This window comes from Dermacentor albipictus, chromosome 8 (assembly GCF_038994185.2).
Source record: "Dermacentor albipictus isolate Rhodes 1998 colony chromosome 8, USDA_Dalb.pri_finalv2, whole genome shotgun sequence".
In the NCBI taxonomy this organism is placed as follows: Eukaryota; Metazoa; Arthropoda; class Arachnida; order Ixodida; family Ixodidae; genus Dermacentor; species Dermacentor albipictus.
The window spans coordinates 106,891,177-106,916,787 of record NC_091828.1 but is presented as its reverse complement, the minus strand read 5'-3'; the positions used below and the strand labels follow the sequence as shown (position 1 = coordinate 106,916,787).

General features: G+C 45.9%; 1 protein-coding gene and 1 long non-coding RNA gene across 3 annotated transcripts in view; one reads left to right on the top strand and one right to left on the bottom strand.

The window, feature by feature from the left end:
• Positions 1-25,611, top strand: part of LOC139048958 (uncharacterized) — a 137,097-nt gene that overhangs the window by 83,497 nt on the left and 27,989 nt on the right. The window lies entirely within an intron of this gene.
• The window catches only part of LOC139048956 (sodium/calcium exchanger 3-like), a 68,030-nt gene that overhangs the window by 40,418 nt on the left and 2,001 nt on the right, over positions 1-25,611 (bottom strand). The window lies entirely within an intron of this gene.

Genomic DNA, 25,611 nt, shown 5'->3' with positions numbered 1-25,611 from the left:
CAGTAGCGCTGCTTCTGAAACAAGTGTGGTTGGCCTCGTGTGTACGCAGTTTTTTTCCGGCAGAGTAGCTCTTACGTTGTCAACGTGAGTCTTTCACCAAACGTTGATCAACTCAGTTTATCGGAGGAATACACGCAATTAATTAAGAGACACTCTGATCACTCCGGGCCTTTAATGGAACACTACGTATTCAAAGCTCGCATGTGGATGAACTTGTTTTTTTCGATAGGTTGTGAAGCAGCTTATTTCTTGTCACGTCAAACAGCGGGCGCATGAAGACCAACTCGGCCACACCACCAATCTCACTCGATTAGGCAAAGAGCGGTGAAACAGGCCGTCCTTTCTTAAGTAACGAATATTGTGTGCAGGCGAAGCTAGTTACAACGAGATTCAGGAAGGTATACCCTTTTCACGGTCAAGTCCTTTGACCTCACTTGGGTTGATGTGGAGGTTTGTGTGGCGTCGGAAAGTGGTTACGGTTTGCATTCTTTTGTGCGCTGCAGATTATTCGGGGTTCTCAGTAACACGACACATGACAGCGCTTCACGCGCAAGAGCGTCACCTATTCTTTCAGTTCCTTCAGCGCCCACGTGAGACAGAACCTACTGAAACTTAACGTTGAAGCCCTTGCTCCTGAGACAGCGCCAGAGAGGGCTACTAAATAAATTCTCAGGAAGCCTGCAAGGTACCGCAGTATATCGCCTTATATTATCATTATCTGATCATCGAATCAATTTATTGTCTGTGGAGAAGCTGGCGACAGGATAGTTGCCGACATTTTCAATTTTGTCCAAATACGAGTGCATAACTTCCTGCGGCGCCGAATCCGGGTCCATGAGTACCTCGATGCATCTCTTGCGCAGAATAGACCGTCTGTTTTCGTAGGCCCACGGTGATTGCCACGCTTTCAGCAACTGTTAAACGAACTAAGCGATCCAGATGACCAGAGCAGGACACACCTGTGCGGGAGGTGTGATGACTGTAGCTGCGCAACAGTCTGCATCTCAGCTCGCCGACCCATCCGTGTAGACCGGCAGGCGATTCTGATATGCTGTACTGAAGTGGTCCAGCACGGAAAAAAAAAAACACATTCATTCGAAGGTTGCAATGGTGCGTTTCGCATGTAGACGGGTCACACTGACGCCGCAGGTGACGTCCTCCAAAGGCAACGACGCTTGTCTTAACGATTACGTCTCGGCCATTCAAAGCCTACAACACTCGAAAGCTGCTCAACGTTGCATAAAAATGAGAGCGAGGTCTTCTTGTACTCGATCGCTAGAGAAGCGCGTTGCCGATGTAGTACTCGCCAAGCGCAGAAGTCGAATCAACACGGCGTGAGCTACAGTAGGCAGAGGCGAATAGAGCTAGCTTCATTTGCGTTCATGGTGTGAAGCCGCTTGAGGAACTCCCATCGCCAAGCCAAGTCTCGTCTTGTGAACTGCCTGTGAGGTGGTCCAATTGGCGGTACGATCGTGACGTCAGCGGCAGCTTGCAGAGACCTTGAGTCTCATGTCTAAACTTGACCACATATTTGTTGTTTCAGTTGCCCGTGGCGCCTTGAGGTAGTTAATTTCTAATTTACGTGTTCTGTTTACCCTAGGATGAGCTTTAGTGCTACATGAAATATAGTATCATCGTTTATCCTTGTGATAAGTTTATCAGACCACTCCTCCTCCCCATCCCGATGTAACATGCTCATCTGAGGGCCTTCAGGGGCACTCTTGAATAATAAAAACTCCGAGGACACCCAAGCACTTCCTATGAGTTGTGAATGCGAAAGCATTTATGTCCGATTGAATGCCACTGAGCGGTCCTTCGAGTTATGCACTCATCGCGGGCATGCGAACGCGTTGAGACGCTTGGCGCGTTTCGATTTGGCCCTACCGAGGCGCAGTCAGAACGCAGGCGTGAGCTTGCGCGTTCGAGGAACGAGCGGATAACGCAGGCCTGCGAGGGCGATGGTGACGTGGCGCCGCGGCGATGCCCTTTCCCCTCACGCAACACCTGGCGCGCTAATGCGGCAGCAGGCGTTCCCTCTCACCCGCTCTGCTCCGTTAAGGAGTTTGTTCGTTACGTGGCGTCGTAGCCGATGGGACTTTCGTTCCACTGCTACAGACGCAGGCTTTTTCGCTGAATGGCCCATTTGGCGCTTTCGCATCAATGAACGGTCGTCCTCAACCTGCTTTCGTACGCGACGCTGCGTTGAATCTCCGCACTACGAAACCTCGACATCTTCAAACGCAAGTCGCCAGAGAAGCTTGTTGTCAAGGGTGGCGCCCGAGAACCGAACACCATGGTCGCACGGATAACAGGATTGACCTGTAATGTTCACTCTCAAGTGCACTGATCTCCGCCTCCCTCCGGGGCAAAGCTTGATGGCAGATTTTTCCGTTGATAAAGATAGGAAGCAAGGACAGTTCCATGCGGAACTGGACTTCTTCGCTCATCCTATTTTCGAGCTTAACTTGGATATAGCCATTTCCAAGAAATTAACGTATACGAATCAAAGGTTGTTCCCGAAGACACCAGTTGCTTGGAGTTCGCTGCTAAAATCTAATGTCGAATTCGGCAAATCGCGCCGGTGCGCCCCAATGCGCCGTTTCGGCCAATCATAGTCGCCCCAGGCCGCCTTGGTGCGACTTGCCGAGTTCGCCGATAGAAAAGGTGATCCAATAAAGTAACGTAAATCAACCAGCGACGAAACGAAAGCCAATCATAGAAAGTGGGAACCATGTGAATGCAACAGGTTAGTCTTGCGTGCAAAATCTTTCCGTCAACTTCCGATACAAACGATGTTAAATGACATTCATCACTACGAAGCCCAGTTGACCGGATAGCGTGAGCCTTTAATTTAGCCGTACTCTCATAGCGACCGTTAGCTGCTTAGCTAGCTTAAAAGAGCCACGTCATTTAGGCGCGTCGGCCTGCAGAAACCGTATAGTGTGACGTCCGTCACCCACAAATGTGTACAATGATCTCGTTACGACCTTCCATATACATAGTCGGTGACAACTTAACTATTCAAACAAAATTCAACTATTACCTAACCTCAAGCGGTGTCGCGTGTTTTAAACGGCTGCTTCCACCGTAGAGATCTGTCTTTGTATCTCTGGTTTTAGCATGAAACCTGAATGACTTGGCACATCTTATGGGTGGCTCTGATATGAGGCTCTGCCAAAGCTAATATTTTAGCTTGAGACAGTGAGCTTTTATTTTCCAGTTAGCCTAGCATTTATATTAGCAAAGCAAATTTTAGTCATTAAGCTATGAGCGGTCTCCAGCTGGCTCCGCTCTTTTTCATCAGTGAAAGGCAGCTGCACTGCGTCTTTGTGTGTGGAGCTTACGCTGAATTCTTAGGTAGTCACTGACTGTGGTTTCCTACAATTGGGTTATGTAGCTGCAAGCATGGCGATTCAGCCAGCATGACAATGATGGTTAGCACACAAGTTTGTCCAAAGACTTTGTCCTTCTGTCATCAAAATTTTTTTTTACTTTCCCAATTGGTGTCGTTGGACAAAATACCGCGTTATAAATTCAACATTTGGCAACGTCCATTGCGTGTTTGTCGAACCTTATTGACCTTGTGCGTTTAGAAAGATACGACTTCTTGGAAATCTAGAAAGATGAAGCGTAATGAATAACGCCTGACGCCGCGCAAACGAATATCACAGCTCCAGACTTCCCTTGCAGTAAATTTTGCAGGCACCTCTACTCGACTAGCACATTGTTAGCACTTACTAAGCATGTGCACAGCCAGACTAGTGCTGCCACGGGGCGGCGAGTTGAAGGACTACTCACAGAATGTTTTTTGTTTCATTTTATTACTGTACGGCACAGCGGTCGACCTGGTAACTACGTTACGAGGCATCAGTTACTCGAAAGCGCAACAAATAATTAACTTCGTTGCCTTTTTAGTGCGACCACTTCAAGCGCTCGCCAAGTGTAGTGCGCCTTCGGACGTGGAAAGGGAGACCACTGACGTCACCGAAACCTGATGCGGCCAACTCGTGGTACTAGACACCTGCAGTGACGCGTACACACAGGCTAGTTCTATACGCTTAGGTGGACCCACTAATACCGGGTCGAGTCTGCTTGGATCGGACCGAAAACCATTCAGCGGGTTCGCGTAAACGCTAAGCGAGTTGAGTCGAGTTCAGTCAACTCGCTTGACAAGTGCCATGTAAACGCGGTCGGGTCCGACTCGATAAGCTCGACTTCTGACTCGACCCACTTGCGTCGAGTTCATGCAAAAGAAGATACTATGTGGGGGTGTGTGTGTGTTTTTTAACTTTAACATTCGTTTTGAAAATTGCCTATGGCGTGTAGCACGCGAACCTACTCACTGAGCTGAATTACTTGAAGAGGCAGACATTATTTACACTGGTAATGAAAACGTATAATTTGTTCATTAATGAAACTCTAACAATCAACTTCTAAACTAATTACTTCAGTGCGCATATTTCACTACGCAAATTGAAGTCAGTGGTTCCACAAGGAACATCCACTTGAAGCGAACTTTGAAACTTGAACCAGTTATGCGAGGTAAATCTCGTTAAACTTGCTGTGAATATACACCGTCCCACTTTTTCAACAAAAACGTCTTTATATATGCCTTGAAGCACGAAAATTACTTCAGCACCAGCATCGCATATGTATAGAAACTGGTTTCATCCTCAGAATTCGTTCCAAGTGAATATGACTTTCGAAGTCACCGGCTACATTTCACAAATTGCAATATGTGTCGTAAAATAATTCTGCTGAAGGTTAGTGAAACTTCGTTAATTAGTCAAATATTCAGTTTTATTTCTTGTGAAAATTATGTCCGCTTCTGAGAGCAATCTAGCTCGATAAGCGAAATTGGGGTGCATGCGACGGGGGATTCTAATAAATTATGTTAACGATAAAAAAAGAAATAAATCATGAGCCATTGCACTCTGTGAAGGTGGTTGACCATCGAAGCTGTTTAGCACACGACACGGAGGCAACACATAAGTTTTTTACAAAGGTACGAACTCATTTATTGCCTTGATGGGTGGTAATCGTGACGAAAGGGGCGCACACTCACTTATTGTCTTGATCAGTGGTCATTATTTCACTCGCAGTTGCAATCACGTTCTTTGATAATCTTAAATCGATGCGCATACGCCGCTGGGTAGTCCGTTAGGTCGGATCGGTGTGGCATCGCAAGGGATGTGTGTGCAACATGGAACGCGTAAACCGCTCCCTTTTCGGTACCGAAACATCCACATTAAAATCACCGGCAGCGACAATTGGGGTAGTGTCATCGCAACTAACTCACGAAAAGTCAGTAGCCATGAACCTTACGGGACTGTGAGTCATTGCATTTCTTGTTTGCTTACGGGGGTATTAGCCATTGCTCACGGGGGTATGAGCCATTGCTCACGGGGGTATGAGCCATTGCTCAGGGGGTATGAGCCATTGCTCAGGGGATATGAGCCATTGCTCAGGGGGTATGAGCCACTGATGTGGATAGTTTTCGACATGCTCTTCGGTATGTTGTATGCGTGATTGTAAAGAATTTAAGTACCATTCGCCTCATTTTGCTGAGTGCTTGTAGGCTCTGCCTTACAGATCTATGAGCCATTGCATATTTTGCTTGCTTACGGTAGCATGAATGCTTACGGGGGTATGACCCATTGATTGATGATAGTTTTTGTTCACGCAGAACAAGAATGCATTGGACCGTAGCCATATACAGCTATGGCTACGGCTACACCCTGTATAACCGCGCTGTCGAAAGGTGAACTCGTTCAGAACTCGAGTATACGCACAAAAGACGAACAAGGATCCCCCTGTGTTTCCAGGCGACTCGGTCATTCTATGGCCTTCAACCACTGCGCTGGGCTGACTAGCTCACAACTTAGTCGTTTGTTATATCATGTGACCACCACCTCCGCTACAGGTGACGTGAGCAGTCTCCTCTTCAAAGCCACAAGCCGCGCTCCATTTTGGCGCGCTTGTTGAACGGGTCGTATAAAAGCTGTGGTAATTTATTGTTTGTGGCGCTGCCGAGGTACTGAGCGATTAGGAAGACTACAGCTACATAAATAAGTAAAAAACATCGGGACACATTTTATATTTCGTGACAGATTCGGCCAATTAGCATTAACAAAATTTGACTTTGCCTAAATTGGTTATAGTTTAGTGTATTATATCGCGACAATCGTGGTAAAGCTGCGTTGCTGGTAATTGCCGCATTTTCTTATTGGCAGCCTTTAAATAGCACCCAAGCTAACTCTGTTTCTTAGCGGATATGACGTAAGTCCCAGCTCATCGCCTCCGAGGTTTGTCAACGCTCCGCGTGCAGCCGCTGATGCCCCCTGATCTCGGAGGCCATCGATGTGGAGGCACGTTCAGGACCACGCGTCACTTTCAACGAGGCTACACTTGCGACGTTTTTTTTTTTCGGTTTTGGTATCGAAAGCGGCCGTTCCGGCCAGACTTTTCTGCCTCACCCACTCTTATTTCAAAACGTAGAATTTTGCAAGGAGGCTCCTCTTTGTCTAAGCTGTCTGAAACTAACCATCTTACGCGGTGCCAAATTCTCTTGCACTTGACCTTCAAGTAACCCCTCCTTAGCGTTTGGCTTCGGCTGGCCCCCTTTGTGCGCGTATTCGTCTGCAACACGGTTTAGCAAGCAGACGACGAACCACAGCACCGGCCTTGCAGACGGCTCTTTTTTTTTTCCATGCACATAGCCTCCCACTCAACCTGTATCTCTACGCGCAGCTGCCTACGAGCCGTACTCGACCCGCGCATATATAGCGGTCGCGTTTGTTACGTGCGTTACACGCGCCCCCCTTTTTTTTCACCCACGTAACGGTACGCTGACCGCAAGGGAAAACAAAATTCCCCCGCACGCAAAAGATGCGTTCGCGCCCTAAATTTCGTGGCGGTATGCATAATGCGTGATCCGCCGGACGAGCCGCGCAGTGGCTTTTGCTTCGGCTCGCTGGCCGGCTTTGAGTCAGCGGATCCGTCTGCAACGGAACCTCGAGCGCTGCAGAAGCAGACGACGTACTACGACACGCAACGCTGACTCCGCCATTGCTGCGGCTGTTTTATTATACTTCCCGCGCTGGTGCACTTGGCCTTTTGCCTTCTTTGCGCAGTAAACGAGTCCCAGGACATCCTATTTTATTTCTTCTTTTTTTCCCCCTTCATTATTGTTTTTTATTCTACGTAAACTTATTTTCCTTTTTGATTCCGCTTTATCTTGTTCCCTTCTTTTCTTCTTTTCCCCGGCTCGGCGTCACGTAACGCGCAACAACGCTTTTTACCCAGCGCACTCCGATCCGTTGACCTTGATTTTGTTTTCTTCATTGTGTTGACGCTATGCAGCCGCTCTTTCGACAAAGCCGGCCTGAATTCGCTGCGAGGTTGGTCGGGTAAGGTGCGCTACTTGTGTACCTGTGCCTTAAGCAAATTATGGGCCTCTTACATGTTTTTAGATTTTAGATGGCAAAGTTCAAGGCTGTGAACAGGTCCATACCAGAGCAGTGAGTCGATGCACAACGCATGTAGTTAGTAACAACCATAGCAGCCGCAGCATCCTTTCGGATCTTTATGTATCTTCGCGTACGCTCTAGCAAACATGTGATGAGCTTACAGGTCATGGCCAGCACAAGCAGCCGAAAGCCACAAAGTCCTGTGCCAATTCACAGCTTAGTCACAGCGGTATCTGCGGCACGCTATTGGACCGTTATGTAATCATCATCATCATCATCATCTTATTTTGATGCCCACTGCAGGACGGAGGCCTCTCCCTGCGATCTCTGATTTTGTCTGTCTTGCGCTAGCTGATTCCAACTTCCGCCTGCAACTTTACTAATTTCATCAGCCCCAGTAATTTTCCGCCATCATCGATTGCGCTTCCTTTCCCTTGGCACCCACTTTTTAACTTTAATTGCCCACGGTTCGTCTGCCCTACGCATTACATATATGGCCTTCCCAGCTCCACTTTTTTTTTTCTTGATGTCAACTAGAATGTCGGCTATGTCCCCTTTGCTCTCCGATCCACACCGCTATTTGCCGGTTTCTTAACGTTATGCCTAACATTTCTCGTTCCATCGCTCCTTGTGCGGTCCTTAACTTGTTCTCGAGCTTCAATTGTTAATTTATTTTATGTGTGTCCATGTAAAATATAAACTACAGTGAATATTTAGTTAGTTGACAGGCCGTATCACCACAAGCAGCCAAAAATCACCTAGTCGCGTGCCAGTGCACAACTTAGTCGGAGTGTTAGCTGCGTTATCGTATCGTAACGTTGTTTACTCATGTAATAAATGTGTGATTAGCTTATAGGCCACATCGGGAATACAAGCGATTACAAACCACACAGTCCTGTGTCAATGAGCAACGCATATACAGCGATAGCTGCGCCAACCCACTGGAACTTTGTTTATGTATACATCATAATAAACGTGTTATGAGCTTACAGGTCATATCAGCACAAACAGTGAAAACCCACGCTGTCCTGTGCTAATGCAGATATAATCTACAGTGAAAGCTGCGGCACCCCACTGAACCTTTTTTTGTATCCTCACGTGTATCGCCGAAAACGTGCGGTCAGCTTACAAAGCACCACACCAGTACTAAGCAGTTAAATCCCACACAGTTCTGTGCCAATGCATAACATATGCTTACAGCGATAGCTGCGACACCTTATCAATTCTTTATGTATACTGCAGTAAATACGTGACAAGGTCACCGGCCCTAACAGCACAAGCAGTTGAAACCTTCGCAGTCCTGTACCAATCTACAAAGCAGCCACAGCGACAGCCACGGCACACTGTCGGTAATGTCCTCCTGTGTGTCCTAGTAGATACGTGGGGAGCTTGTGATCAATCTGCAAAACCTTGCGAAACATCTGCAGCCTGGGTATTACCATCAACGACGCCAACGTATCCCTTCAAAGGACAAGGGAAGACCGACCCCACAAAAGCTATCGCTGTAATAAAGCTCGAACGCACGAGGCTAGTTGGCTATGATCGGCCCTGCACTAATGCGCACGTTTCTACACTCTTTAACCAAGAAAGCTCTTAGTTTACTGAGTATAGTATTTAAGAACATGACAGAGATGCCAGAATGTAACGGATAACAAATACGAAAGAAAGCTAAGGAGAGCGCTGCGAGCGATATATGGAACGAGAAATGATGCGTGTAACCTTGAGACACAGAAAGCGGACAGAAACTCCACGTAGGTGCACAGTATTCTAGAGGGAAGGACAAGTCGCGTGAGACGTGAAGCGGATAACGAGTCATCTGGTAAAGTAGCAAAAATGGTTGCCAAGGGTAGGATAACCCAGCCAAGAATTGTGATGAGATTAGGAAATTTGTGGTCTTACGGTGGATTTGGCTTACGCAGGACAAGTCAACTTGCAAATCTCTTGAGAGATTACTGTGTGCTTCAATGGGCGGATGATGATGATATTTATTGAGTAATAAAAATGGCTCCAATTAAATTTCTACTTTCCGATGATCCCAGGGCAGTGTATTGTAGAGCAGCTGCTATTTAATCTATACATTTAGAAAAGAAACATTAAATGTATAAGCCCTAGCGCTGCCTTTGTAGTTTATACAGGTGGCGCTGGTTTGCTTTTCGCCACGTCATACATTACCGCTCGTTCATCGGCAGGCAACAATTTACCTGAGTGTCATAACTGGTCCATGTCTTAACTCCCTGTTTATAATAAGGGTTGGTGAAAAATAGTTCTACGTCAGCTATCGCTGTAAACGGTGTTTGCCCAATGAGCAGCACCCTGTGCACGTGTACTCCCTAGATGCCTTATCTAATTTTCAGTGTTTGATTGCAGCGTGTATTACTAGTTTGCACTACACGTTACTGAATAATCATACAAAAGAAATTCGCCACTTCGTGTGTGTGTGTGTGTGTTTGTGTGTGTGTGTGAGAGAGGGAGAGAGAGGGAGAGAGAGAGAGATCGATTTGAGTCACAGTCGCCGCATTCCAGTAGATGCGAAATGCAAAAACGATTGTGCAGTATGCACTGTGCATTGCGTGAACGCTAAAGAACACCAGGTGACAAACACAATCTGGAGCTGCACACTACGGCGTGCCTGGTAGTGCAAATCATCGTGGTTTTGGCGCATAAAAGCTTCACAATGTAATTCTTTTTATTGTTTCAGCAATGCCTTAGCATACCTTTGCTTTTCCTCCTCACCCATGCATGGCCTACAGTGTCAACGAATTTCGCGTGTCATATAACAGCGGGTCCTTTATTGTATCTGTGCTAATAAGCTAGCACTTGATTCAAAACGTTTAACATATTTCAAAGAGTTGGCATCTTTGCATTATACATGCATTTCCACGAAACAATTGACTTTGCAATAGCCGGAATAAAATGTGTCGAACGAAGTTGACGCTGACCCTCATTACGAGTCATATGGCTTTCACCTAATGCCTATGCATCTTTAAACGCCAATTTGGCTGTTTTCGACAGTCACTGGCTCTGGATCTTCATCTGGTTATAATGTTGCGCGAAGCCCTAACCAGCAGATAAGCCGACGGGGAAAATTGGGCTTGCACAATTCACTAGACCGTAGGCGACCGTAGTTGCTCAAGATTCGTGTACAGCGCGTCTGTATGGTCGGCTGGTTTAAGCGCACGCCGTTCACTCCGCCGGGGATTTCCTCCGGCGCCGTCTACATGTGCATGCGTCTAAATGTGGTAAGGTCACCACGGGACAGTTAAGCCGGCCGCCTGAGAAAGTGCTTTGCATCAGCCCTACGCATGAGGACAACGATTTCTCTGTGTTCGTGGCACCAGATAAATATAATTCATGCCGTCGAACACATCGCTCGCGACACCAGCGCCGACGGATCCCCTAGCGGGCGAATGTTGCTTTTGTCGGTCGCTGTTGCAGCAGACGACGATCGTGTTACTCGTGCTTCGCGTGCAGCCGCAACTCGAGTTGCAACCCTTGTAAAATCATGCTGTATATTCAGCGAAATCTTGTGAAAATGAAGTAGCTTTATTAATATTGTAGCCAGCAACAATTTTGTTCTTGTTATTCTTTGCAACTCCTGCGCAGGAAGAACCCCGTTGAGCTGTGGAGGTACATCTCCTCTATAATGTTTTTTTATCTCGTCAATGTAGCAAGGTGTACCGTGGCATATACGGACGGCGAGCTAAAACTCTCTAGGTTGCTCATTCACCCGTGTCGTTTGTGAAGTGCTGACTATATTAACACAAAAATCTGCAATGCCGACTAACGCGTCGGTGATATCTCTCCAATTTTGAGAGATATCTGCGACTAGCTTAATTTACTATGCTTTCAACGTTCTTTCAGACCCCATGCAAGTCGTACCCCATTTTGCCGAACACACACGTAATTTAGATGTACAAGCTCCCTGGTAAGCTGTCTCCTGTGCCCCAAGCTTTCCGGGAAGACAACGCCTCTCATTTTATCCCCCGCATCGATGCATGCCCACTGATTCCCACTAAATGCCTAAGTAAATACTTCACTGTGGCTGGTGGCTATGAAGCGGGCGGCGACCGAAAACTCTCTATTTTCCTTCAAACTCTGAGTATATACTTTATCGATCAGGCCGTACACTTTATTGCCAAGGTATTTTTCCTCGAAGGCTATTCTCATCAGAAGTAAGGGGTGTCTTGCGATATCCCGAACGGCAAGCTAAAGCTCGCTAATCCAGCCTGCTCCACAAATCTTACGTCGCCCACTGCTAAAACGGCGTATGCTAATGCACTGTCAAATAACGCGGCTGCAAATACATGGTCTCTAACGTTAGGCTCCTTGTGCCGAGCACTGCTAAGACCAACATTATATATATATATATCCCTTCGACACCCTCCCCCTTTCCACTTCTGAACCATTCATGATCGCGGGCACTTAAATTCAAGTATAGCGAAGCTCATAGGCTGTCTCGCGTATCTTAAACTTTCCCGAAGGAAATCCTCGCCCCTCCTTGCACCGTCAGAGACGCAAGTATACATGCGCGCGGCACCGCATACACATATTGCTTCACTGTGGCTGATGAACACAGTATGGACGGCGATCGAAAACTCTCGATTGTCCTTAATGCCTTCTGAAAGTCATATTCCGCCCACCTTCAGAATATACCTCCTATGTTACCAAGGTATGCCTTTATTCCAAGGTTATTCTGACCAGGAGCAAACCGCGGCGCGCGATACATCCCCAGACGGCGAGCTAAAACTCCCTAGTCTGCTCCTTCAAGCAAGTCTTATGTCACGCACTGAAAAAAAAAAAAATTGCCCACTCAGTGTTAAAATAACCCGGCTGTAAGAGCTCCCTAACGTTAGGCTCATAGTGTGCCGCAGCGACGAGCTTAATCTACTACGCCTTCCACATCCTTCCTGCCTCCATTCCAGTTCCATCTCATTCAAATGCACGCGCACTTAATACGAGTAGAGAAGTCGCCTGCCATAAGCTGCCTCGCGTGCCTCAAACTTTCCGGGAAAAAGAGTTCCTCTCATTTCCGAACCGGCAAAGATGCTACTCGAGCCCTGGCAAGGGCGTAAGTAAATACCTCGCCGAGGCTGGTATAGCGATAACGAGGTCACGACATGCCAAAGCGCAAAGAGGCTGCGCGGAGATTAAAAGAATACACACGCAAAAAAATATGATAGTAAGAAGCAAAATGTAGTCGTAACCGAGAAAGATATACAGCCGGCAAACGAGATAAGAGGAGTAGAAGGCACGCACCCACATGCGCGCGGAGACGTATATGAAGGCATTACGTAAACTCCGCAAAAAAAAATGAAAATAAATGCTTAGGATTGGTCGTGACAGCAAGAAAAAAAAAGGCCCCCTGACGCGCTTCTGCGCGCGGTGTCGCACATCACGCGGACCGTCGGAAGGAGACGTGAGCGACATGGTTAATTCTGCGCCGCGTACCGCATTTACTCGCATTTAGGCGGCATACCGGATGCTATAGTTGGCATTCTCGTATACTCGCCTGCGGGGTTTCGGCAGAAAGATAGTCAGTTTTATCGAGTAAAATCTGGGACTGGTTTCTCCGCGAGCTGCCTAGATGACGATGAAATCGCTGCTGTTTTGAGCACCGTCGAATTAAGACACACTTGCCCCCTTTTTTTTAGCAATTCAGATAGGGCGCACTAGCCACCAGGCAAGCTGTGGAATACGACGATATATGACGGGATACGTACGCGAGGAATGGAAGGCTGGCAATAGAGTTTTCTGGGAACTGCCTTGTCGCTTCTTTCTTCGACGTTATGCTAAAGCCAGTACGCCATCGTAAAGACAATTGATTGCCAATAACTTATTTTGCAGATACGAATTATTTTATATGGAAAAATACAAACTTGCAGCTTAAGCCGTCACGCGCAAAGTGTCCTGATAGTGTGTATGCAAAATAGTAAAGAGGTAGTTCACCACGCGAGCCCCCGTATACCCTGTCACCGATTCCTGGCAATTAATTATGCAAGCCGAGACGTCTTCGAAACTTGTTTTAACCCAGCTTTTCTTGTCAGCGTCACACACTCTCCCCTTCTCATACAATATTAGAGAGTTCTATTCTGTCCGTTAACTGCTGCCGTTTAGGGATCACCGAAACACCGGAGACACGCTGCAGTGACGCTGAGCATTACACCTTGTCTCACTCACTCACTCACTCACTCACTCACTCACTCACTCACTCACTCACTCACTCACTCACTCACTCACTCACTTACTCACTCACTCACACTCACTCACACTCACTCACACTCACTCACTCTCCGGTGTTTCGGTGAGTGAGTGAGTTAGCTAGAGCACACAAAACTAAGTACCGCAACAACCGTGCTCTACTTAGCTGCTGGTACGAATGCGTCGGAAAGAACAATAATTTGACGTATAAAAACTTATCTTTGTTTTTTTTTTCCTTTGAACGTGCACCCACGCCGCACAAAAAGCTTTTCAAACGCGTTGCGGTCAAACAAAGGGTCCGGAGACGTTGCCTCCAAGATGCGAGTGGTGTGTACGGGCTTCGCGGGATCTCGGGGGCCACGTACGATACACGAGATGTCGTTAACAGCGCGACTGCAGCCGCGTGCCTTTCCATTTGAGGCCCGATCCTCGCTGCCTGAACATACATGAGCAAATGTTCGCAACGGGATGAGTCATGCGTCCACTGCAGCAGTAGTCTGAAGAGGACTCGGCACATATCATAACGTATTTCAAAGATATTCTCCCAGTAAACAAAAGAAAAACCGTAGGAAACGCCCACATTTCAGAAAAGCTAGAAATGAGAGCGGGCGGAAGCATCAAACTGCTCAGACGGTTGAGATAAGAAACTGACGTTGAGACTGTCGTGCAAAAAAAAAAAAAGAACACGGAAGAATATTCAGAGAGCCGGGGTCGTTAAAGGCCTAGATAACTGTACAGCATAAAGACAGAGGTTTTAATAGAGACATAAAATACCAAAGAGAAAGGGTCAAAATTCGAGACTACAAACAACATAGTAATGCCAGCTCTAGAACGGCAGCTCAAGCAAGCTAGGCGACTATTTGTCGCCGCTGTTTCGAAGATGATGTGAGTTGATACCATGATCACCATCACAAACGTGTTTTCCGGTATTCTGTAAACGGAAGAAAATTCGGACAAGCCAAAATTTTCGTCACATGGCGAAACAGGTTCCCTCCAACAAACAACTTTATAGAATGTACATTAAAGAGGCACTATTTCCCCATCCCTCCCTCACTCGTTCTTTTTGTATTAAAAGTCAACTGCCGCGAAACTTTGGACCACGTGAAAAAGCCTAATTTCAGGAAGCTTATGTACAGAACAACCTCCCTCCAAAACGTACATCTAAAATATGACTCGCTGTGTCACGAGGAAGCTCGCAAAAATGCACGTTTTCGATACCGAAACTGAAGAAATTGCCGATCATTATACCGATCACCGGAAATGACGTAGAAACCAGAACGACGAAAACCAGCGCGGATCCTGAGTGTGACATCCGGGATTCGTAGGTAGCCGCGGGTTGCCGCGCAGCGTGCTTTAAAAAAAAAAAAACCCTTGCGCGGAACGGGCTGGTATATTTGTCGTATCTGTTCACCACAAATTCCACGTTTCGCCCTCTTAAACGATATTCAAAGGCTGTGAACAAGAAAATGAGACACTTACCAGCCCTGCAGTATTGCCAAGACTGCTTCAGTACATAGTGTGTAGTGCGCAGTAATAATCAATCCGACCAGAGTGAACTTTAGTCCCAATGGATTTCTAAAGATTGCCGGAAAAAAGAAGGTGGGATTTTCTTGTATGAAGGTAAGTACGGTACCACCGCACACGTAGTGCCAAGTGCTCTTCTACCGTGACGCGGAGGTGCCACGCTCGGTTGGCTGTTACGGACTTTGCACCTGTTTCGCGGATGTAGACCGGAAGAAGCAAATGAAAAGAAAAGAAAAGAAAGAACAGCGAATAAGTCGGGTGCGCCGGCGATATTTCAGGCAAGACAAACGGCAAATCAAGCAAGCGTGTACGGGAACGGCTCGGCATTGCGAAATGTTAGGCTTTCGTTCTCTCTTTTTTTTTTTGGGGGGGGGGGGCGATAAGCACTCGCGAAAGTCGAGCGTTTCGCGGCGACGTTCCGACGGACAACGGCGAACTTTTTGGCGAGACGTTGGCCTTTGCATCGAGACTAACATTCCACTTTGAGACAATCATGCGTGCAATTACTGCTGCGGCTCTGGATGATAGGCCATTTACAGAAGCAAATATCTTGGGAGAGTGGCCTTACAGTTCAGTAGCCCAGAAAGCATTTCGAGCCCTTCTTCACTGCCTCAAGGCAACAGACTTGAGTGCCCGGCTGTAGACGTCCTTCACCTAACTTTTAGTGCATGTGAAAATGCGATACACTCATGTCTTTCTCTCTCTCTCTTTCGCTCCCCCTCCCCACGTGTAGGGTAACAAACTGGACTCAGTCTCGTGAACCTCCGTGCCTTTCCTTCCTCCCTTCTCTCTCTCTACTGATGCGGCTATTAACATGAACGACAACAACAAATACTACTACTACTTCTACTACTACTACTACTGGTGCTGCTGCTAATACTACTACTACTACTACAGTATGGAATAATTTACACCATTATACCAGTAAACTTTCACCCTTAAGAATGTAAATGTGTCTATAAGTCGCATTTTACACCCTTGAGTGTAAGGATGGAAGTTGCAGACCGATTTACACTCTCATTCACTCTAAGGGTTGACTTATTTTACAGTGGACTGCGGCTACTAATAGCGCTGTCGCTACTACTAATAATAATTTTAATAATGCTGCTGGAACAATTTAGAATATGTCAAAATTGTTCGAATTCCTACGCACATCGCCCACAAAATGCGCACGTGAAGAATAATATCTCACGTGACGAGGCTTAGAAATCGAATGCGAAACTATACACGTCTAAATGAACCTTCAAAACTCCATTTCTGTTTAATAGTGGATGGAAACACGTATATATCGACAGCAGCAAAGATACTGACGCCACTGAACAGTTTGTAGCTTTGTCGGCGTCCTAAACATTTCTTCTGTAGTTTATTTTATCTATAAGTACATAGCTGCATGTACAGTACGTTCGATCATATTGCGTTTACTTAGCAGAGAGAAACCCTTCATATGCGAAATAAGTGGCGGTGCCTTATTTCGATTAAAACACTGGAGGAACGGTAAAGAGTATAAAATTTAACACAAATCGGTACAATTTGCTGATCAGTTTTCTCTCTCTCCCTCTCTCATCATACGAAGGCAGTTGGGCTGGCCAGTGCTCCCTCAAGGGCTACAGAAGACAGCGCCTTTTCGCACCGAACCACTTCTCTGTTCCGCACTCGAGCCTCCCACACGCAATGTCAGTGTCGCCGGCGACGTCGTGAAACCACATCTGCAGATAGGCGGCGCTGCGGGCTACGCGCACGCATCCATCCATCCATCCATCCATCCATGCATCCATCCATCCATCCATCCATCCATGCACATACTACAAGTAGTCTGCAAATGCAACCGGTTTCGATCGCGTGTCAGCTGTTTGTACGACGAGTAACTTGCTCCCTCGCTGTATCTCCCTCGCTTCGAAATGTTTAGGCCAGACAAGGCCATAGACCAGGTGATGTTTCTTTAGCTGCAACAAGCTTTATTGTAAAAAAAAAGAAAGATCCGTCGCAGATAGCCCCGTCCTATCATATCAGCCGAAGTGCTTGAAGAGGCGGACATTATCGTGAAATCAAAACTAAATCGTTAATTTATTTATTTTCTTAATTGGAGAAAAATGACGCATCTGTGCACGTTTATCCAATTGTTAACTAAGGAAGTTTGACTAATGATATTTCTTGTTATTCACGTGTGTGTGTGTGTGTGTGTGTGTGTGTGTGTGTGTGTGTGTGTGTGTGTGTGTGTGTGTGTGTGTGAGTGTGTGTGTGTGTGTGTGTGTGTGTGTGTGTGTGTGTGTGTGTTTGTGTGTGTGTGTGTGTCATTTAGCGGAAATCCTCTGCTTACTACTAGTTTTGAGAAGAGAGAGAAAAAAAACGTCTTCCGATCGATGAATTGACGTTCCGTTCATCTGTGTTCACGGCTGTGCAAAAATTAGCCGCTGAGCGGAGAGGCGCTCCTGGACAAATTTCGATCACCTGGGATTCTTCGAACGCGCACCCAAGTCTATGAGTGCACGAGCCTTTTATTTTCTTTTTTTGCATCAAGTGCCAACCTCACAGGGATGCGGCCGCGTCGGCTGGCAGTGGAACGGGCCACTTCGTGCCCCGCATCAGAACGGTAAATATAGCCACTGGGTATCTTCTATTTGTCATCCCTAACTGCCCAGCACAGCTCGAGGCACTCAATGTATGAACGGATCCATATAGCCTTACCTGCTTCCACCCACCTTCACTGCCGTGATCAGAAAGTTCGACGATTGCCCTATGTCCCGGAGAGACATAGTCTGTACAACGTTATAGAAGAAGTGACTCAATCATATCGGATGACTGTTGGAGCATTGTAGCGTTTTTTGCTATCTACCGGAATCTGTTTAACGCCTGTAGCAGTTCTTTTCTTTTTTTCTCTCTCTGTTCTCCTCCTACCTTCTTTCCAACCCCATTGCCCTCCAACCTACGTGCAGGGTATCAAACCGGACATTCGCTTCTGGTTAACCTCCCTGTCTTTCCGCTCTTTCTTTCTCTCTCACTCTCTCTCTCTCACACACACATAAAATGATTCCTGTGCTTTTTTTCTTTTCTTTTCTTTTGTCGCAGGCTGGTTTATCTTTATCACCACCATTTACGCGTCTGCGTAAGGCTGCCCGTTTCTCGAGCGCTGAATACAGAAGTTCGATGCTGACACATCCTGCTGATTTCCTGATCTTACATCTATATTGTACATTCATTGCATTGATGCTAACTGTACTTTATTGGCACATTCTATTTGTGTGCTTTTTTTTCGTTTAATTGGTAATGCTGCACTTTCAATATTTCCGTTTTCATATATAAGCGTTCCACTCATTATTACTGCGCGTTTACCTTTAAAGAATCCCCCACCCCCCTTACCCTATACTTGGGATCTGCGAGGTACTTAAAAGGGACACCAAAGAAAAAAAGGTATTAAGTCGAGTTAGCTCATCATAGTATCTGTCTAGAAGTCTATCACCGTTTTCTGTGTGTCAGTATATGAACTTCTCGCCTAGGAAATTGCCCTCGAAGTTTTCCGCTTCATGCTCCCAAACTTGAACCACCCGCGCCAAAACGGTGTAATTGTCTCCACGAGACCGGCCTTCATGCCCTTGTGACGTATTTTGTAGGCTATTTGCTTATCTCTGCATACGAAGCGTACTATGCTAGGCGGGTGCACCAGTGTTCACCTCGCGCGAATCGCTCTGCGGCTCTGCTTTGGGTACAGGGTTACCGGTTGTGGTCACGTGATCCTTCGCGGCTGGCTGTATGCATGGTCAGCTGCCACACGTTATCGCCTCGGCTGTTGTAAGCTGAGAAAAGCGACGCCACGCTCTCTCTGCGTCAGAGGTGCACTGACGCCACACGCAAAAGGTATACCATAGTCGACAACAGATGGCGCCACTTCGATTTTCTATTTACGTCATTCTTTTCTTCTCTCGATTACGAAGACTAATCTTTCAACCTAGCTCGACTTAATCTTTTGCCAATGGTGTCCCTTTAATTAAAAAAAACATAAAATTGTATGTAGTCACTGCAGACGGGCTCGATCGAGGTTTGTTGCGATCACGTTTGACAGTGACGTGAAGGGTGCCTTCCGCTGTTGCGCTATGCGCGTCGCCATTGGTTCGAAGCCATTGAAGCACGATTGCAGCGCCGACAGCCAGTGCGTAACGGAACAAGCTTAGTCACCGTTGCCGGAGCGGATGTATGGTACGAGAGGAGCAGCAACGTTCCACGCGGGGCGGAAGTGGTAGGTACACCGCGGCGTCCCGCCACAAAGCTCGCGACAAATAATAGCACAGGAAATGCGCTTGAATGGACGAGCTCGCGGAACGTGCATCGATAGACCTATTACAACGCGGGGCTCCTTGTTATCGATCCGGCGCCTCCGGGTAGGTGGCCTTGCCCGGTTTCGGGAGACGCCGCCATACGCATTGACACTTGTTTACGTCTTCTACACCGGCGACCACGTTTTAAGCGGCTTACAAATGTTAAGAGTTATCGCTCGGCGGTATAGCTAGACGCGCCTTTCTGTGTCGGAAGCTTCTCGAACGTTATGGCTGGTTCTGCAATCCAGGTTGTGTGTTGTCACCGAACTTTGTGCAATCAGATTGTACGCGCGACCCGAAATTGTGCTGCACTTTCTGGAAGGCACGCTGACTCCCAGCGAAATACGCTGGAGCCTTCGACGAATAATGATGATACGTACGTGGCCTGCGCCAAATCGGATTCTCGACGATCGATGACAATGATCGCCGCTATCATTGTGCTTGAGTGTTAACTTGTGTTGTGCTAGACACAAAGTGCGTCCAATAAAGAGTTAAATTCATAACTCACAGTTTGCACACGGCGTCGATCGTTCTTCACCGTTACCACAATGAGACAATATCCTGTATGTACGGGGCTGGGAGAACAAGTTCCATTTCCTAACAACGTATTTACGTCCACAAATCTGCCCGCCAGACGAATAGCTAACGGTAATTCAGATCTGCCCACTTGTCGGCCCACTTTTTAGTTTATAGCAGTAAAGAAAATATACAAATAAGTCGTGGCACCAAAGAAAATAAACCACCAATATTGGGCCCCATTTCGGAATATGCTTCATCGATATGGGATCCCTCAGAGTAATATATCACTCTTGTTAACCAGCTTTAAAGCTCTATAAGATCGCTCAGTTAGGTCCATCCAGCAAAAGTAACAACGTAACAGACTGGTTACTGACGGAAGTTTATTTTTACTGATGTATCGACTTCATGGATATTTATTTTTATTTTTTTTCCAGAGAAAGTCCTGGATTTTTCACTCTCGCGAATCCGGTGGCTTCTGGTCACCGTAACTTAGGCGGAGATTTAAGGGGGTCATATACACGCGTGGATGAATCACAACTGATTTTGCAACATGATTTCACGAACTCCCCTGCCTTTGCGAATTTCTCGTTACAGAGAATTTCAAGAATTTCTTTAAGTTATTCCAATGATACTTTTTTTTCTGAACGCAAGATTCGGCAGACAGGCGTAATGTAAACGCGCGCAGCTGTGATAAAATCAATGTTGAAGCTCGATTTTGCAAATCTCCCGATGTAACAAATTTCTCGATCTCGCGAATGTCCAGATTCCTTTTTTTTTTAATCATGAAACTTTACGTGTAACGTCTGACGGATTTTTGTACCGGTGCTCTGCGGTTTGTAAGCAAGCTTGCCGAGTAACAGCCTGCATTGATAATCTAATGCAGACAGGTTTTAATTATTTTCTATACTGATTGACCTAGCATTTTTCAAACGCGTTGAGGTTATAAAGTGGTTCGGCAAGGCGTAACTTCCCTCATAACTGCCTCGGAGTTCAATGTCTTCGCTCGAATTTAGGGCTTGCTTTGTAATGCGCAAGGCGTACTCACTAACGTAAACCGGAAACGAATAGAAATATGTTCTGCAATAATGTTCCACCTAGTCAGTCACAGTTGTCTTGTAAATCCAAAACATTTCATAATCTAGCTCATCACAAGCTTCCGAGTTGGAATAGTTAATGAAGTTATTCGCCATAACATCCAAGACATTACCTAAAGGAGGTATACTGAAGACCTCGGAAAGTAAGTAAGTAAGTAAGTAAGTAAGTAAGTAAGTAAGTAAGTAAGTAAGTAAGTAAGTAAGTAAGTAAGTAAGTAAGTAAGTAAGTAAGTTGCTGATAGAGTTCCAACCGCCTGAGAACATAGAAGCGCATTTTCAGCTCGCATTTTCGAATTTCACGGTGGTTGTTCAAAATCAGTTTTTTTTTGCACGTTCTACAATAAGAAAGCTACTTATCCACTAATGTAATTAACATCAAGCAGCCTTGGGTACTGATCACACAAAAAGCTACGTTCACGTTGTTCAAGATCCCCCTGGCTCTATACGGCTGTCCGTTGACTTTATTTATGTAGATAGTATCTCTTCTAGATCCCTAGTTTCTTTAACAAACCTCTTGAATGCAACACGTGCTTTTTTATAAAAAGCTGAAAGTAAAGTAGTTGGTTGTAGAAAGCCCATTAGGATTGTTTTTTTCGGCACTCAATAAGTTATCAAAACAAAGTGCAAGAGAGGTAGCATAGTTCGTATCAATGTCAATATTATGTAAGCGACGCCGTTTCGTAAGACATGCGTTGAATAATTTGTACGCAAGGTAGGGTGATAGCGACAAGATCCGTGTCGTAGAAACACGCCTACCATGTCGATATATTTTCTTTTTTCGTCCCACGTTTGCACATGGCGCCATTCCGTCTCATCGTTAGAGAGTGAGCAGGTTTAATCGCGTTGCGCAAACTGTTTGCCAAATACAGAGAACACACTCTCTCTGTATTCGTCATCTCCTATTGCAAGAAACAGCGGGACGGGCTACGCGCGAGATGCCGATAACGAGGTAAGAACCATACAAGAACGTACGTCAACTTTCTGCAGGGCAGCACTTTAGTTCGTATAGAGTCTATAGAAACTCAGTAGAAACTCATTGCTTCAAGGGCGTCCTCCATTCGTATTCGGTAGAATGTTTGGGATGACTCAGCTATAGACAACCGCTCATTCAAAAGCAACGAGACGAGGTAAGAACCATACAAGAACGTACGTCAACTTTCTGCAGGGCAGCACTTTAGTTCGTATAGAGTCTATAGAAACTCAGTAGAAACTCAATGCTTCAAGGGCGTCCTCCATTGGTATTCGGTAAAATGTTTGGGATGACTCAGCTATAGACAACCGCTCATTCAAAAGCAACAAGACGAGGTAAGAACCATACAAGAACGTACGTCAACTTTCTGCAGGGGATCACTTTAGTTCCTATAGAGTCTATAGAAACTCAGTAGACACTCATTGCTTCAAGGGCGTCCTCTATTGGTATTCGGTAAAATGTTTGGGAAATGACTCAGCTATAGACAACCGCTCATTCAAAAGCAACAAGACGAGGTAAGAACCATACAAGAACGTACGTCAACTTTCTGCAGAGCAGCACTTTAGTTCGTATAGAGTCTATAGAAACTCAGTAGACACTCATTGCTTCAAGGGCCTCCTCCATTGGTATTTGGTAAAATGTTTTGGATATGACTCAGCTATAGACAACCGCTCATTCAAAAGCAACAAGACGAGGTAAGAACCATACAAGAACGTGCGTCAACTTTCTGCAGGGCATCACTTTACTGCCTATAGAGTCTATAGAAACTCAGTAGAAACGCATTGCTTCAAGGGCGTCCTCCATTGGAATTCCGTGAAATGTTTGTGACGACTCAGCTACTGACAACCGCTCGTTCAAAAGCAACAAGTTCTTACTTGGCAATGAGCTGACAGCATATGAATGCAATGATAGTTATTATGCTGCTTCTCTTTTTATTTATTTGTTCAAGTTACCCCTAGATGCCCTCTTGTTGAGGGAATCACATAGGGGGCATCTGGTACAAATATAGTTATTGTAGTGTAAATAAGATTCCAAGAAAATGATAATTAAGAAATTAACAGTGCAGGCGTATACCAAATTCATGAAAAAAAACTTTATACAGTAGAATAAGCACACAAATGGATATAACTATTGCATTTACACCTATTACACGTCTATACAGCTACAACAAATACAACTATTGCGTTTAGACGTCACATGAACAACACAAAAGCGTAATAACTCGAGTTATTGGTGTTAAAGGAGAACGAATAAAGAACATAGTCAAACAAAAGTACTAAGTTCAGTAAAAAAGCACAAAACATTATTTATTGATAGCCCCAGTGTTGCTTTGCTAGATTAAACCCTATGAATCGACCACTAAAACTCCCTCTAAAGAACTTCGAAACCCAATTTGTCAACAAAGTATCTCACTGTCCTCGCTCGATGGGCATTCCCTCGAAATAACGGTGAGATTATTCGCATCAACCTTTTTTTACCCCTCGCGGTGGCTTAGCATGTACGGAGTTGCTCTGCTAAGCACGAGGTCCCGGCGGCCGCATTTGCGCGGGGGCCGAAATGCAAGAAAGATCCCACGTCCCATGCATTGTGGGGCACGTTAAAGAATCCCAGGTGGTCAAAAAATAATTCCGGAGTCCCCCGCTGCGGCGTGCCTCACAATGAGATCGTTGTTTTGGCACGTAAAACCCCCAGAATCCGCATAACCTTCTAAAAAAAAACATGTACTGGTGACGCCTTTTGCTACCATGTGTATATGTTAAAATCTGTTACGTATCGTACACGTAGAACAACGTTCAAAGTGGTGCCAGTATAGTGCTTATATTACTCATTTTAAGGCAGTATTTGAATATACGTACATATATCATAAGCAAGGTAGGCTGACAGTGGCAAGGTCAATGTCACAGAAACTCGGCAGCCAATAAGAGATGTTTTTTTTTTTTCATTCGTCCCACGTTCGAGTACGGAGCCTTCTATGTCACCGTCAGGCAGCAGGTAACTTTACTTTCATTGCGCAAACAGTTTGCGAAACACAGACAGCACTGCCTTCGTATTGGGCGCCTTCATTGTACATGCGTTGTCGCATCGTGGGCGGGGCAGCCCACGAGCCACCGACAAGCAGACCAGCTCCATCGAAAACGAACGTTAATTTCCTATAGAGCGCCTGCTGAGTTCCTATGTAGCCTGAAGGAACTCTTTAGAGACTCACAACGTAGCCAATAGAGTATACTCCATTGAAATCTTGTAAAAGAGATTGCCACGGTTTGTTGACAGACACCAGCCCATTCAGACGGAGTAAGCGTTTTAATAGTTTAAATGCTGGGACCACCACCGTCATCATCATCATCAGCCTGGTTACGCCCACTGCAGGGCAAAGGCCTCTCCAATACTTCTCCAACAACCCCGGTCATGTACTAATTGTGGCCATGTCGTCCCTGCAAACTTTATCTCATCCGCCCACCTAACTTTATGCCGCCCCCTGCTACGCTTCCCTTCCCTTGGAATCCAGTCCGTAACCCTTAATCACCATCGGTTATCTTCCCTCCTCATTACGTGTCCTGCCCATGCCCATTTCTTTTTCTTGATTTCAACTAAGATATCATTAACTCGCGTTTGTTCCCTCACCCAATCTGCTGTTTTCTTGTCCCTTAACGTTATACCTGGCACCATATGTACAGAATAATGAGGTGGGATTCTATGCCGCTACTAAAGGATTTCTAATGTAATCTGCCCAGGGTTGTTGCTTTTTGCGCATTCCCTTACTAAAGTGACTATTCTTTGCATGACTTCCGAAAGAAGGTGCTAGCGGCGCCGTTTTGTACTGGTGATTGAAATCTATTGAAAAGAAAACATGTTGCGAATGAATATCTATTGAAACAAGTTGCACGCGTGCTCCCAGAAGCAAAGTGGGACTACCTGACTGTGATTCTTGACTCCGTGGGTTCACGTTCATCGTCGAAACCGGCTAGAAGTTGTACACGCAATCATTTACGTAGTTTGGCAAACTTGCGAAGTAAACAAATATGGAACATTCAACTATCTACTGAGGCAACCTGACTGCATTATTTGTTCAAGCGTAAAAGGAAAGAATGGCTGATATGATGCATTAAGTAGGGACGGATACATAAAAACAATCGTCTGTAATGTTTCGAGCCATACGCAGCCGTAATCGATGGCGGAATACTGAGTGTTGTTCTCTTTAAAAGTCTATCGTACTGTATTCCCACGTGCGCAACAAGTGGGTCACGGTGCACAGCACACAGACCTTCAATGTATCTTCCGAGTCAAGTTAAGAATATAACATGCTCTATAAAGTAACGCTGTCATTCGCTATCCCGTAAGCTATTCTACTATTTCATAATAATAATAATATTTGGGGTTTTACGTGCCAAAACCACTTTCTGATTATGAAGCACGCCGTAGTGGAGGACTCCGGAAATTTTGACCACCTGGGGTTCTTTAACGTGCACCTAAATCTAAGCACACGGGTGTTTTCGCATTTCGCCCCCATCGAAATGCGGCCGCCGTGG